At 36.3% G+C, this 16,229-nt stretch overlaps 1 protein-coding gene across 1 annotated transcript in view; it reads right to left on the reverse strand.

Annotated features, from left to right (window-relative positions):
* Positions 1 to 16,229, reverse strand: part of LOC133522693 (mucin-2) — a 114,682-nt gene that overhangs the window by 6,333 nt on the left and 92,120 nt on the right. The window lies entirely within an intron of this gene.

A 16,229-nucleotide genomic window follows, 5' to 3' on the forward strand; every position in this document is an offset into this window, starting at 1 on the left:
TCTGATGGCCACTGTACGAAATGGTACTGATATTAAATACTTTGACCGTACGTAAAAGTTCAGTTTATCCAATGTGTTACTTAAAACAAGTAAAATACTTCGATTTTGATATTAGTTATATTAAAAAGTCGTAAAACATCCATTCCATCCTCACCACTTAGATGGTTGGCAGTCCTCAACTGTGCGTTTTTCCAGGAACTTTCTGCCTCGCACAGCTAAACTGTGGAATGAACTGTCGCCTGCGGTATTTCCGGACCGATACGACCTTCAAACCTTCAAGAAAAGAGCGTACTCCCATCTTAAAGGCCGGCAACGCACTTACAACCCCTCTAGTGTTGCAGGTGTCCATGGGCGGCGGTAATCGCTTACCATCAGGTGATCCGTCTGCTCGTTTGCCTCCTCTACCATAAAAAAAAATATATATATATTTATGATATAGCTTGCTGTAGTTTCTTAGTAAAGCTAAGAAGGCACCAAGTCTTACAGGCCAATGAGGCCAATATCTGATTGATGTCATTAGTCATCGTGCATTCCGCTCGTACTTGTCCGTACATGTATTGGCGCGAGATGGTACTGAAATTAAATACTTTAACCGTACGTATAAGTTCAGTATATCCAAAGATATTTGATGTGTTACTTAAAACAAGTAAATACTTCGATTTTGATATTAGTTATAATACTCGTAAAAATTCGTAAAACATCAAATAAAATCTCTGGCATAATATGTTACTACATACATATTATAACATAAAAAAATACATGATTTGTATAGTGGTAGAAATTGACGTGCGCTTCATCTCATATATCAAATCAACTAACTCTATAGGGACTACTGAATGAAATATATTCAACGTAGGAGCTAATAAAAATAAAAGTATAATATAAAGAATAACAATTGAACTTTCCTACCTGCGGTGCAACAGTGAATAAGAAATGGACATTGCAAGTTTAGAACGAAACAGCATATATTTTACTTTACAAAAGCTTTTGTTCTCCTTGCAGTATCTCTGTAATAAATTTAGCATACCTACTTGTAACAGCTTTCTAAGATAAGTATAAGAGATGTGCAAAGATGAACAATTAATCATGTAGTTATTTTAGCAAATGAACATACAATATAGCTGTAGATATCTTGCCAAACGTTAAGCTTGACAATTTCATGACTGCAAAATATAGGACACAGTATAGCGCCATGTAGTTCAGAAGTCCAAATTACCACATCATGCATTATTCAACTGTACACGTCTTTAATTAATTTGTCTACGACACCTCCGTCGGTACAAGATGCATAAATCTAAACTTTATAGCTAGTCTGAGCACCAAGAGCATAAACGTGACCAAAATCGATCTATAATTGGACTGAGCGTCCAGTATGGTGTCGCGTATTACGAAAGACCCAGCTACAAACACTTCCTTCTTAATACCATAGACATCTTTATAGTTATTGCAATCTTTTATGTAAGATAAAATTGATATAAATCAAAATAGGATAGCTACAGTAGATGCATTGTTAGATTCAAGATTTGTGTCGATACAAAACCACAGTTATAAACGCCCAAAGTGGGCTGGTCACGTAAGATAAATTTGACCACCAGTAATAACAGATCACGCAAACAAAATTGTACGTTCAGACAAAGAACGTTAAAATCTCGAAGCGCAAAGAATTCAGTTAATGTTAAAATGACAAAAGAAAAGAAAGTTAGTTAAAAAAATGTTTTTACACAAAACATGGCAATTATAATTGCCAATCGCAAACAAAAAGTGTAAATAAACCTGTCGGACCAGTCGCGGCACGGTCATTGTCACGAGAACTAGAACTACTAGTTTCTTGCCGGCTGTTGACTCAACACACAATTCTTTTTGTTCATTTTCCATTGCTTCTTTAACTTGTATCGTTACGTCTACAGGGCGCTGCGGGAGGTGATGGACTTGGTTCTTTTTGTAACACTCCGGTATTTGGTGCAAAGACTCATTTATTTGACCCCACGCTGTGAACCGCAAGTTCCGTTGTATTTTGACAAGTTGTTTGCCGACAAAGATGTGGGACACCTGACATCCGACCAGCCGGGAATTTAGGTCAATCAACTAAGTGCGTTAAATTATGTAAGGATATTAAAACAGGTGAAAGACCTCGTGCTTAATATGGAAATTTATGATTTTAATCCCGGAGATGGTTATGGCATCATAAACGGGATAGCCGTTTGATAACCATCCGCAGGACAGTATAATAGTGTATTAAACTTCACAGACGGAAACATAACGTAGAATTTATTTAGCCTGCAATACTTGCTTTCAAACGGCATAAAACAATACAATATAACTTTGAAATTTTATGTTCAAGAATGCAGAAATGAGGTTGTTTCAAAGTTGTATGGGATGGGTAGACAAATGGCAAACTTGACACTTGTATGCGTTGTAATTGTAAGCAACCACATAGCGCGGTCGGATGAGTCCCCGCAATCACCTGACGCAAGCCGTTATGCGCAGGATAGTTATTTCCAATGCTTACCTAGTCGAAGGTACACGTACAAGTGTATGGGTGCTGTCAGAAAATCATCTATAATTATCATAAATTTTTAATACAGTTTTTTTACCTAGTGAAAAAATATTGAAAAAACATTACAAAGTTATTCCCATTTCTTACTATGTTATGACGCTTTTTTTATATACATTTCGTATGGATCGTCACAAAACAAACTCATCAATTTTGCATAAAAAATTTAGGACACCTATTGCTGTTTTTAATAAAAAATACCAGTGGTTTTGAGTAGAAATAACCGGATAAATTCACATTTTTATGCAAAAACGTAATAACTAATATGGAAGAGTACCTAATAGAGAGATGACGCTACGCAACGAAGCGTTAACGATTGGCACCTGATTTCATTAAAAATCGTATAAGTTAGATTTCTACTAATACCATGCAAAACGGCATGTTATTAGTAGAAATTCCCTTTCTCAAAACCCAGTTTTTCAACAAAAAACCTCTCGAGGTCACTCTCAACTGGTTTGCGCGAGAACTCGCCTACCCAAGCGCACTGAATGAGAATACGTGCGCAGGAGTCGATGCGCTGTAAACGTGAGATAATTACGTCGGAGCATCCGCCGGTGATTGACACTGACATGATGTGATGTAATCTAGATCTGGGTCGTAAGCGATGATGATACGAGTTTTTGACTGAGAATGACTTAACGACTCTGTCACATTTTTGAAAACTTTGTAGCCCGCCGATGAAAAGCCATTTTTGAGACCTGTTGTTGCCAAAATCATGTCATCAAAATCGTTGCTGATATTTACCTACTGCAGAAATGCAGAGGGCAGCATTTTGTAGCAGTAAGGTTGCACAGCAATACTTGCAGACTACATTGCAGCGAGAAACTACAACAAAAATATTTTATCGTGACATTAAGTATACTAAAGACTTTTCCTCATATGTATGCAGTTTTAATCAGATCGTCACCTTTATATAAATTAAGGTGTTTGTAACAACTATCAAGGAAGTTACTTCGTCCAAAATTTATATTCAAATAACAACAACATTTGTTTTTAGGCGTCAGCCGGCGAGCAACAATAATATTTCTGGATTAAATAACAGTACTTAAATCATAAAATCATTGATTGCAGACAATATTAATCCATATATGTATCACATTTATAAAAAGATTAAAATAATAAAATTAAAAAAATATACTAAAATTAGATAAAATTAAAAACGATTCAAAACTAGACATTCAAATTTGATTAAGCATTTCATTGATTAAATAAAAATTAAAAACTCTAAAATAAAAATTTATAGAAAAGATTAAAAGGTTATGCGAACTCATAAATAAATTAAAATGTCAAGCTTAAATTATTGTAATTAAAATGATGTTTTTTTTTTATTTGAATGTACCATACAAACCACCATACTTTACAGTCATAACGCCCCCAACTATGGTCCAGGGTCAATACAAATAGGTATCTTCGTTCAGGAATTATTATTCTTTGAATGTCATGTCATAACAAGTTCTAAAGCTAAATATTTGTGTACAAGGTGTTTTTTTAAAGTCCGTTAATTTCAAGGGTGCATTCCTGAGCTTAAATTAAGTAACTTTCTCAAGGAAACCAGTATTCTAACAAACTCTATTTTGGAGATACCTATTCAATGATTTATTTTTATCTAATAAAGCCCCTACGAGCGTGTACACTTGCTTTAGGGCCTGTTTACATATTGATTAGTGTTTAGTATGAGTTTTCACACTTCCTACTATCTTTGACGATCGATATTCGAAATATCATTGATATGTCGTAGTTTTCATTTGTTTGGTGAATTTAAATATAATGTCTATATGTCACATCAATTTGAACTTGAGTGATTTTTTGTTTACGGTACATAAATTTAATAACAATACAATACAATACCTCATGTCTAGCATATTATATACGATATATAGGTACTCGTACTTAACTAGTCATAACATACTGAAATAAATATTTTATTCTATTGTATAAGTAAGTACGCAAGTATTACGAATAAACGTATCTACAATTCTACGCTTCAGTGTGTTTAACTTCCATAATATCAAACAGTAAATCTTTGCCCACAACTTCGGATATTTCTGCAAAATTACAACAGAGGGAATTTCAAAGTGCTAACGATACGAAACTGCCTCATAAGCCCCGAGAGTATAAGGAATAGACTTATGAAAGTTACGAACTTTGCACGAAACTTGCAGGCATGATTCACAGATCACCTCGACTACAAGATGGAGCATTTTGGTGACATCATTTTCCTTTATAACATTAGTGACGTCACTCATTTTATCAAAGAAGTTGACTGTGATAACGCTTACGTCTACGCCGCAACAGTTTTTCAGCGCCTTTAAGGCTTTTGGTAGCTAGCTAGATTAAGGTGACGTTGAGAAGTCAGCAACAGCTAGTAGACCGAGGATCAGGAGCATATATCGTTAGTCATCGCTTCCCGGCTGATACTTTGTCAGATGATAGTTTAGATGCTGTTTAATAAAAAAAACCGTCAGCCGGTTGTATTGCGATGGAAAGACCGTCAGCTATTCACATGAACATGTAAAAATAGCGCCTTACCGCTTTATGTCCGCAAAGTATGCGTAATGTGTAAATTGCGTAATCTGTTTATTTGAAATGCCTGATGCCTGCCTGTAAAGTTTCATGATTTTGTTATTACTATCAAAAAAAGGTAAAGCGGTTATTTTTTACATGTTCATGCGACCAGCTAACGTTCTTACCATCGCGTTACAACCGGGCGGACGATTTTTTAAATTAACAATAGCATCTGAACTATCATCTGACAAAATATCAAACGGGAGGTGATGAAAAAAAAAATACGTGTTTCGGTGGCTGCCATTCCCCAACTCACTAACAGAGCGGCAGCTGACGTCCACGAGGGTTCATCATACATAGCCAGCAGCACTGCTCGCTCAATTTAACAAGTAAAATTGCACTTTGTAACTATGTTGTATGGTGACCTCGCACTCTTTGTAAGTTTATGTTTATGGTTTACGCTTCATAACGCGGTGTCTGTGTAGTCTAAATCAGGATTATGTAAGATTTCTCATTGTTCCAACTTTAATGTCACTCAAGTTTGACAACGAGTCTCATAATGTCCTTAAAAAGCAAAGTTAGGTATGTGTTCCTAAAAGACCATATGCTTTCAAGAGTGTTTTAAAGACTAACTTTTGCCTGAACGCTTAACATATTTGGGGTAAAGACTCGTTCTTAAATTGAGTTAGAAGTTTGTGGAGTCTGTAGAGAGCGGTTTTGTTGCCAAAATTTCCGGATTCTCTGGCAAATGGAGCGTTGCCGCAGGAGGCTGCATACGTGTTCGGAATTATACAAATATCTTTGGAAGAATAATAGGTTTTTCGATCCATTGACGTTGGGGCTTGGAAAAGGTCGATCACATACCAGTTATGTTTACAGGTATCACGGCGGTGGCAAATAAGCGCAGGCCTCTCCAAATATGAGTGATATCTACGAGTATACACCGTGTTTTTATTGAATTCCGTTAACTTCGGGGTATCGGTAAGTTTTATTTTTATAAAAAGTAATTGAATGTTGCATATAGCGTTGTTGTAGCACGGGCATTACATTGAACTCAACCAAACAATTGAAAACTGTGACATATCAATGTCATTTCGGACACCAATCGTCTGAGATAGTACTTACGTTTAGTAGCAAATGTATGAACTCATATTAAACACTAATCAATATGTAAACAGGCCCTAAAGCAAGTGTACACGCTCGTAGGGGCCTTATAAGATAAAAGTTAATTATTGATTATCTCCGAAATGGACTTAATTAGAATACCGGTGTCTTTGAGAAAGTTACTTAATTTAAGCTCAGGGATGCACCCTTGAAATTAACGGAAATAAAAAAAAATACGGTGTATACCTACTATACTATACTATACAGTAGCAGAGGTGAAGTGTTTAAAAATGATATGAACTTAAGTTTTATGTTAAAAGAATAATAGCACGATTATTTTGCACATCACGCAGCTTCATACAAAATTGCGTCTTTGTATTACAAAATGCGATTCGATGCTGATAGGTGACTTTACCCCTAGTTTGCTAAACCACTTGTGCTGCACTCCTAACTGTGCAGTACTAAAAATAAGGGTTTTACTTTTGTAGCATTTATTTCCAAAAATATTATTTATATTATAATTTTTTTTTTCAAAATCCATAGCTGTTCATTTTGACAGATCTATATTGTTATTCTAAAATGTCACAAAACTTAGGCAATTACTAGCTAAAAGATCATTCTTAATTTGAAACTGAAACTTCGATGTCAATTTCTCTGGATGAAGTGGATGTGAAGTAATCTGCAAAAGTTTGCGAAGCGATTAAATTGGAATGGTTCTCTGCATTTTAATACTGTTACTAATTTAAAATTATAATAAAAGATACTGGTGATATTCCAAGATAGATAAAGGGATGGTACTCTGCATATGCATACGTTAAACACGGGAGATTTTCAGTACATTTTGTCGCTTTTATAGGGTTTACTTAATACATCAAAATAATAGCTCGTGTGTTTGTTCAGTTGTTTAAATATGGACGTGTAACTTAAATAAAATATTTTTGGTCCCACTGTAAAAATCTCAATCATATACATATATTTTGTATAATTTTTAAATCGATAATTTAGAAGCTATTTAATAATAGTACATTACGATACAAGTGCGAAAAATAGGAAAGTCGCAACGAGTGGGGATAAGTTAAAACACGACCGAAGGGAGTGTTTTAAATGAACACGAGTTGCGAATTGCCTATTCGCACATGTATCGTATAGACCAATAGTGGGACCGGATTTTTGTCCTATAAGTTTCGATAATTCTAAAGAGTGAAAAGTGATGTTTATCTGGTATGGGACATATTTTTAAGCATATTTGTAATATATGAAGAAAATTTAGAACGAGCGTTAGATATAAATAAGGTATTTATGTATTTTTATTGATGAATTTTGAATATTGAATTAAAGTACAAAATTTAAGCATCGTCTTTTATAATATGTATGAGGCTTTATGCTATCAAATTTTTAGAAAAAAAATCACAGTGCTACTTTGTCAAACTCAAATTAGCTTATTATTTTGTCAATATTGAATTAAAGTTTGAAAAATCCACAATATCATATCTAAATTCTTAAGTTAATAGGCAAGGCAAAAAATTAGAAGAATAGGATATGTGCTTTACAATTAATATGCGTTTTTTGTCCTGTAAGATCTAATATTGAATTAAAGTCCGTAGAGATAAGTCTATTACTATAAAATAATATATGCAGCCATTTTATGGAAAGTAAGAAATATCTGTGTGTAGCTTGCATTGTAATAGTAAAATCAACTTAAAAAGGCGCGAAATTCATAACCACGCCGCGCTGGTCCGTCAACATGTCGGCTCGGCGCGCGGGAGCCTATCGTAGCCGACCTAGTGAGCGATAGATACCTCGCCCCGCCCGCATCCCCCGCTCAGCTTCGCAAGCGCTGTTTGTCTTTTCTTTCAAATCATTCATTTGTTTGTTTATCGTGCACATAAATTAGATGCGGACATTACATGAATTTAATTATAGAATAAAAGTTATTATGACTTCAAAATGAGTGAAAAATGTTTGATATGTGTACTGTACTGACTTAGTAACAGAGAAAAAACGAGGAATTGAGCAGTTAATAACTGCGAGCAAATAATCTTTCTTGGTGATGGGAAAGTTAAATATTTCTACGGGAAGGAGGAACTACGTTTCCATAAAAAGTGTAGATTATACATTGAGTCGAAGGCTATACCGGCGTACAAAAGACTAATGGAGGTGGCATCAGAGGGCTTACCGCGAACCACGTTCGACGTGTTGCCTCCCTGTCATACTTACGTACGAATTTACAAGTGCGACAGAGAGGTAACACGTCGAACGTGGTTCGCGATAGGCCCTCAAATGTACAGCCAAGTGACGATGATGAAAATTACATTTGTCAAAACTTTTGTCTTTTGTTACCATTGTGTTACCCGCCTGTACTTACTTTCAATTCAACATATATTAGTAGTTTATGTTACTGCTACATAATAAAAGGCATTAAAATACACGAGTGTGGGCTTAGGAAACGAACGAAGTGAGTTTCTTAAAAAGATCACACGAGTGTTTTGATGCCTAATTATCTTATACCTTTAAACGAGCAATTCTTGTATATATATATTTCCGGGATCTCGGAAACGGCTCTAACGATTTTGCTGAAATTTGGTATATGGGGGTTTTTGGGGGTAAACAATCGATCTAGATTAGTCTTATGTTTAGGAAAACGCGTGTTTTCGAGTTTTCATGCGTTTTTCTTTCGACGCAGAATATGGTCGCTAATTTCGTGTTGCCGGCCACTGTCCGTCTGGTCCAGCGGGTTAAGACGCGGACTGCTAAACGAGTGTTACGGGTTCGAATCTCGCCTGGTGACTAACTTTTGTTTTTTTTTTATATGTTCAATTTTATATATAATTTTTTAATTTTTATTGTTTTAGACAAGTTTAATTTAGTAAAAGAATGTAGTTAAGATTATCACCTATACTCCTATACACCACCATATTACAATAAATAGTTAGTTATAACCGAGCAAAGCTCGGTCGCCCAGGTACTGTATAGTTATTGCAGGTAGTTCGCAATCACATTTTAGCACAGGCATTATAAGAGAGGTATGGGCATTGTAAATGTCATGGCTCTGTGTGGTAGGGCACAGCACAGCGGATGTCATTCCAGATCTAGAGCAGAACCCAACTGGGGAAGTACCTCCACCTTACAGAAAATCGCAGCCAAATAACACTAGACCCTACTCATAGTGTTGTGTTCCTGCCGGTGAGTAAGGTTGCCAGAGCTCAACGAGGGGTGGGAGGGTGTTAGGGTCGGCAGCGCGCATGTAACTCCTCTGGAGTTGCAGGCGTACATAGGCTACGGATACTGCTTACCATCAGGCAGGCCGTATGCTTGTTTGCCACCGACGTAGTATAAAAATAAATTAAAAAAAACACACAATTAAAATATTTCATACGACATGTGCTAATTATTTGTCTCAGTGTAAACAAAAATATATCATAATTATGATATCAATTTTCAAATTCAAAATGGCGGACATGTTTTATAACTTATTTTAAGAAATTATGAGTAGTTTAAGACTTTAAAAAGCAAGAAATTGTTTCTTGCTTCTGTTTGTTTCATGTAGTATTTGATGTAGTATTTGATGTTTTCATTATTTTTGAAAGTCCTCAGGGTGCCGATTACGAAAATGACATCCATTATGGAACCCAAGATGGCGGACATTCATTTTTCTTAAAAATCGGTATGGGTGTCATCTCCAAGGTTCTTCGAGGTTCCGATTACGAAAATGACGTCCATTTTGCAATCCAAGATGGCGAACATTATTTTTCTTAAAAATCGATATGGGTGTCATCTCCGAGGTTCCTCGGGGATCCGATTACGAAAATGACGTTCATTTTGAAATCCAAGATGGTGGAAATTATTTTTTCTTAAGTCGATATGGGTGTCATATCCGAGGTTCCTCGGGATTCCGATTACGAAAATGACGTCTATTTCGAAATCCAAGATGGCGGAAATTAATTTTTCTTAAAAATCGATATGGGTGTCATGTTCGAGGTTCCTCGGGGTTCCGATTACGAAAATGACGTTCATTTTGAAATCCAAGATGGCGGACATTAATTTTTCTTAAAAATCGATATGGGTGTCATCTCCGAGGTTCCTCGGGGATCCGATTACGAAAATGACGTTCATTTTGAAATCCAAGATGGCGGAAATTATTTTTTCTTAAAAGTCGATATGGGTGTCATATCCGAGGTTCCTCGGGATTCCGATTACGAAAATGACGTCTATTTTGAAATCCAAGATGGCGGACATTAATTTTTCTTAAAAATCGATATGGGTGTCATCTCCGAGGTTCCTCGGGGTTCCAATTACAAAAATGACGTTAAATTTGGCGGTTCTTGTTGGTGCAGATTTCAAAAATAGAGACCATTTTAGAATTAAAGGTGGTTGATATCACGGCTACACACATCGACACCCATTTCAAAAAGTAGCGTCCGCCATATTTATTGTCAAAATAGATGCCATTTTTGAAATCCACACCCCTAAAAACCCAGAAAACAACACCCATGACGACTTTTTCAAAAAAGTGACGTCCGCCATCTTTATTTCCAAAATGGACGTCATTTGTAAAATTAGTACACATACATCATACAACATGAAAACTAAAAACATTTCCATCCTCTTTTGGGCAGTTGTGTAAGTCTGTGATAACCCTAGGTAGGTACGGAGACCTTGAGCGGTGTCGGCATTTACGCAAACATCAGAGGCGTCGGCCCACTGTTACTTTTTACACTGTGCTTTTAGTGTGTAAACGAAAACGTCACATGATATATCAAAAGAAAAGTTATTTTATCTTATACCTTTAAACGAGCAATTCATGTATATATATATAATTATATTTCTGTGATCTCGGAAACGGCTCTAACGATTTCGCTGAAATTTGGTATATAGGGGTTTTTGGGGGTATAAAATCTATCTAGATTAGTATTATGTTTGGGAAAACGCGTGTTTTCGAGTTTTCATGCGTTTTTCTTTCGACGCAGAATATGGTCACTAATTTCGTGTTGCCGGCCACTGTCCGTCTGGTCCAGCGGGTTAAGACGCGGACTGCTAAACGAGTGTTACGGGTTCGAATCTCGCCCGGTGACTAACTTTTGTTTTTTTTTTATATGTTCAAGTTTATATATAATTTTTTAATTTTTATTGTTTTACACAAGTTTAATTTAGTAAAAAAAATTACCTATGTAATAAGAGAAATCGACAATAGATGGCGTTACTCTGTGACAAGTGCTGTAAGGTTAAAATCGATTGTAAATAATAATAATTGTCAGTTCACATTTTACTTTTTAAGTTTATGTAGATTATCACCACCATATTACAATCAATAGTTATAACCGAGCCAAGCTCGGTCGCCCAGGTACTATATTACTAACTGTACTAGGTTGCCTTTTTAACAAGTTGGTCCAGTCCATGGTTGCCTACATTTTATATAAAAATCGGTTAATCTAGGCGACCATTAACTGGACCAACTTTTTTAATACGGCAACTTTCAAATAAGCTTTCATTTGATATATCATACGATGAAATAACAAACAAAAAAACTATCCGTACGCAATCTTACAAGGCAACCTACTTGAAATGTATCACTGTGAATTTTGTCTTACATTTATTTCTTATCAGAAATAAATAACATGAGGGTGCATATACCTTATAACGTATCTCTATATAACTATCGGTTATCAATATTAGCATTAGCGGTTAACAAAAACATTCCCCTTAAAACAAATAACTATCGCGAGGAAAATACCAAGTCCAAACATCTGAAAAAAATCGGGAAAGAAAAGCTGCAACTGGCTTTTAAAATGGTACAAGGAAGGGTGGTCATCTGTATGAGAATGTGTTTTTTTTGTCTCTATTTGACCCAATGGTTGACTGGTAGAGAATGCCTTTTGGCATTAAGTCCGCCATTTGTGTTTTTTTTTTGTTTGTGCAATAAAGTTTAAATAAATAAATAATATTCATGTAACGCGATAACGAATTCTACGTGAACGAAACCGCGGGCAATACCTATTATAGTAACAACAAAATAACAATTTTCTATTGCTATTAATTTAAAACACGCTTTAGGAATTTTTTTGATGGACCGTAGACGCAGTCAAGGGCACCCCGCTCCCCACTACCGTTGTTCGCTGCCTCCTGCCACAGCGCGCGGCGCGCGCAAACTTGCCACGCGTTTGAAACGTAACGTATTTATATAAGCAAGGAATGCGTACATATCAGTAATGAGTGTCGCCGTGATTTTATATTTCTAAATTTTTGTTTAGTAACTGAGATCATTGTTGATGATCGATTATTATTAACTCTACAAACTTTAATTCAATATTAGCTATTCTGCTTAACCTGAAATCAATATCTAGACAAGCACATTGTCTACATGTCTAACTTTTTACTAGAATACTAAGTTGATCGATAATATCGTAATTTTGCAATATCAGCAACTCTAATTCTATATTTACAAAATAACTCGTGTTTTTACGTTTACCAGAAAGCAGCTGTTCCAGATTTCTAAAAACTGAAAATTGTACATAAATTGAAGTGTTATTCGATATGCTAAAGTTTTCTGTAACTTTAATTCTATATTTACTTAGTTATTAGCAAAAATTAAAATATTTAAATATAACCGAAAGCTCAACCTTAAAATTTCTAACTTTTTACCAAAGTATTATTTAACATACTCCCAATGACATATCAAAAAAGAAAAAACTTTAATATTATCGAAACCCATTTTTGTTCAACCGCTGGTCTAGTATAACATTTTACAGTACATATGGCCCTTTTAATTTTCGACATAGTTACGTAATGTGCCAATTATCGCACTAGTGCGGTAAAGTAGCACCATATGTACTGTAAAATAGGTTAAAGTTGACAAACTGAGTACCCAGTGAAATAAAATGAGTGTCCACATTACACAGTTTGCACGTAGGTAGGTAATGTAAGTATGTCTAATGTCCAATCCATAATCGAGATATAGTTATTTGTTTTATAAGGAGGCAAAGTTGTTGTTTAACCGCTCGTGCTAATATTGATACCCGAGCAAGCGAAAGGTTCCAAAATTGAACCACGAGCGTAGCGAGTGGTTCGAGAAGTGGAATCTTGAGCATTGCCAGTGTTTCAAGGCAAGAGTGTTAAACAAACTTTGCCTCCGAGTGAAACACAAATATGTTCACCACACTAAAGCAAGGAAAATACGAACTAGGTATAAAATATCAAAAAATCAAACCGAATCAAATCCAAATGAACGTAATAACTAAGTTATCATTCAAAATCACCATTTAAAGGTCAATTCTACCGGTTAACATAAGAAAACAACTCAAAATTTGCATCTGATTACTTTGCTTTCTCATTAGTTTTCCAACAATGAAGAGAGCCTTTACCATTCGGTGTGGTGAAAAAATATTTCATATATTGAATACTTGACTAATTATAATTGTAATAAATCCTTATTACCCAACAAACTTCGAATAAAGGTCGAGTGCGAAAGTTTTATCTCAAGGAAAATTTAGTTAAGTCCAAGTTATGGGAACTTATTAACGAAGAACTTTAACTTAATCAAGTATAACGCGGCAAGAAATATAATTATTAGAGTCAGGAATAAAACTTGGAATAAGTTTCCGACTTTTGTGCCAAAGCACAGAATACATAATTCTCATTATCTGACAGACCGATATTTGACATCAATAGGTCACATTCAGGATACAATCATGTTATCTCTTCCTAACGTATGACACGTTCTCTTTCTCGCTTGGCAGAACGGAGTAGTCGTAAGACTCGTAAGCCGCGTGCGTAGTTCCCATTTTCCTCTCTGGATACTGACATTACGGAAAATATTTTTACATAATTTGATGTATATTAACCATAGCTATGCCCCTAAGTTTGACTTTTTTCGATTTTTGTATTATTAATAAATTTAGGAGCGAAAAACAGACTTCATACAAAATGTTTAATGCGTCTAACTCCTATCATAACTAAAAATTCGAAATAAAAAACGTAGGGACATAGATGTGCTTGATATACAACAAATTGTGTCAACATATTTTTATTTATTTATTAATAAAACTTAAATCTATCATTACAGGTTTAGCCTAATGCGATAGATAAGCGACAAACCAATAATCAGAGTTATTGACTATATAATTATAAACTTAACCTAATGTTATCATTGCAGCCTTTGTGAGATCATTCAGAGAGCACGTAAATATGTCCAACTTCAACGCAAGTTTATTGATAGTGCGAATGACCCTCGTTAGCGGGGCTTCCCTCAGCAGTTTTGTGCGAGCAAGGGGTACGGCCAGCAGCGGCGGGCGGCGGCGACGCCACACGTGCCGGTCCGGCACGTACAGCGCCAGGGCGTGCAGGACCCCGGGGTTACACAACTCGCCTCTCATCACCCTAACTACATATGAAGCGAGGGCAAGTTCCCGCCTCGCCTCTAGCTTGCTATACCCTATCATTCCCAGCACGAACAGCGTGGGATACAGCAAGGGATACCCCGGATATTTTATAATGTTAATATCCAGAGAGGAAAATAAGGACTACGTTTGTATTAAAACGTTATTTCGCGCGGGTCCTCCACTTTCGTCTTTAAAATTCACGCTAGAACGATCCGAGTCCAAGCCGAGACGTCCGACACTTCTTTTTCTATATCATCACGTGATCACCGATCATCCGTCATAGAAAACGAAGTATCAGACATCTCGGCCCGGACCCGGACCGATCCAGCGTGAGCTATCCTTTAGGGCCGGTACAGACGGACTGCAACTCGACTGCAACTTGTATGGGAACTGCACGTCGATGTTGTAGTTGGAGTGCAGTCGGCATGCCGTTCCCATACAAGTTGCAGTCGAGTTGCTGTCCGTCTGTACCGGCCCTTACATTTAGAAAATGTAAAGGATAGCTCACGCTGTAAAAGAGCGGATGTCATGGGCTGGAACACCAATGTACCAATGTTTTTTGGAATTTATCTACAAAATATTATCTTAATTTTTGCCGAAGCTGTTTGAAGTAAAAATAATAAGGAACTATTTTTTCAACGTTCGTAAAGTGGTGCTTATTTGATTCGCTTTCAGGCTCATAACACTAGATATCATACACGCGTGGTAATTTATGATAATCTGATCGAGTTAAGATTGTAACTAATTGCTAACAATATGTATGCAGACGGAGTCTTCTTAAATTGGTCGAGTATTATTACAACATGGACTCTGGGGTGCGGCCGCCCCGGCGGGAGGGACAAGCGGCTTGATCTAGGGACCGACAGACAGTCTAATAGATGCAACGCTGCATACTGATTTCAAAATTAAAATTGTATTCATATTAACATTTCCTTTCCTCACGTGTGTTGAAAAACGTCATATGAAACACGTCGGTTTTCTTATTGCACGCTCGCTTTCAGCTCGCGCGCACGACAACGCTTGCTACGTTATACGTGTTATGAGTTATGACAAACGCAGCACACTTGTATTACAATGTACTGTAATTTTAACAAGGCTTAATTTTCTGGATTGGAAGGTCAAATTTTCTAAAATAAATAAAATTGGAAAGGAGGGCTTTCAAATACTGCGTCAAATCTTGCGGCTCTTTTATTTTGCATAAGTATTTTGCTATATATTGAGGCATATTGGAACTTTAAAATAGTATATATAAAAAACACACCAATAGATAATTGGGACATTTGAGACCTCAGACGAATCCTTATTATTGATATGGTTTTGATATATGTGCAGCAAAGTACATAATAGGCTGAATGGGATGTTTTTTAAATAGTATCAGTCGATCAAAAAGCGGTGGTGGCCGAGTGGATATGACGTCCGACTTTCAATCCGGAGGTCGCGGGTTCAAATCCTGGCTCGTACCTATGAGTTTTTCGGAACTTATGTACGAAATATCATTTGATAATTACCACTAGCTTTTCGGTGAAGGAAAACATCGTGAGGAAACCTGCATACATCTGCGAAGAAATTCAAAGGTGTATGTGAAGTCCCCAATCCGCATTGGGCTAGCGTGGGGGACTATAGCCCAAGCCCTTTCGCGCATGAGAGCATGAGAGGAGGCCTGTGCCCAGCAGTGGGACGTATATAGGCTG

The sequence above is a fragment of the Cydia pomonella genome, chromosome 11, assembly GCF_033807575.1.
Source record: "Cydia pomonella isolate Wapato2018A chromosome 11, ilCydPomo1, whole genome shotgun sequence".
Classification (NCBI taxonomy): Eukaryota; Metazoa; Arthropoda; class Insecta; order Lepidoptera; family Tortricidae; genus Cydia; species Cydia pomonella.